The following is an 840-nucleotide window of genomic DNA, read 5'->3' on the forward strand; positions in this document are numbered from 1 at the left end:
ATCAGAGTTTTATTTTGTCACTTGTGAAGCAATGCAAGAATTAATAAAAGAAATAAGTACTAGCTAAATAGAAGTCAAATGGTTGCCTTGCAGCCAGGAAGCCAAGAAAAAAAAAACATTTGATTTATGGGATTTGACAGGTATGGGATTTTAAAAATTAAAAAAAAATCATTTTGGCCATCAATCTTAAATAAGGTGACAAATACTTTTTGTTCTTGCATCCAGATAGTTTTTAGTATCATGCTTTATTATAAAGCAAACTTGGCGCTTACATTCAGGGAAAAGGTTGAAAATAATGTTTTAAAAATAGAAAACTAATTTGGGAGGAATTTAGGAAAGATGATGGGAGAGTGCCTATTTAAGTAATTGCCCTCTTTGAAGCCCAGCACAATGAAGAAAAATAACTGAAAATAGCAAAAAGAATTCCATTAATATCAAAACTAGATAGTGACAAACTACAGAAATGATCCCTGAAAGTATAGTCTTGAAGTGGGGGAAATTGGAGGGGGAGACGAACCATGAGAGACTCTGGACTCTGAGAAACAAACTGAGGGTTCTAGAGGGGAGGCAGGTAGGGGGATGGGTTAGTCTGGTGATGGGTATTAAGGAGGGCACATACTGAATGGAGCACTGGGTGTTATATGCAAACAATGAATCATGGAATGCTACATCAAAAACTAATGATGTAATGTGTGGTGATTAACGTAACATAATAAAATTTAAAAAATGTAAAAAAAAATTTGGCTGAAATTTAGTGGGGAAAAAATAAGATGAATTACTTACAATGAAAATGAAATTTTCAGGTATAATTCCCTAAGCCAACCTATAACCTCATAAACT

General features: G+C 33.7%; 1 pseudogene; it reads right to left on the bottom strand.

Annotated features, from left to right (window-relative positions):
• Window positions 1-416: 416 nt before the first annotated feature.
• On the bottom strand, window positions 417-486 carry LOC123326868 (annotated as a pseudogene).
• Between the last annotated feature and the right edge of the window lie 354 nt (window positions 487-840).

The sequence above is a fragment of the Neomonachus schauinslandi genome, chromosome 1 (assembly GCF_002201575.2).
Source record: "Neomonachus schauinslandi chromosome 1, ASM220157v2, whole genome shotgun sequence".
NCBI lineage: Eukaryota > Metazoa > Chordata > Mammalia > Carnivora > Phocidae > Neomonachus > Neomonachus schauinslandi.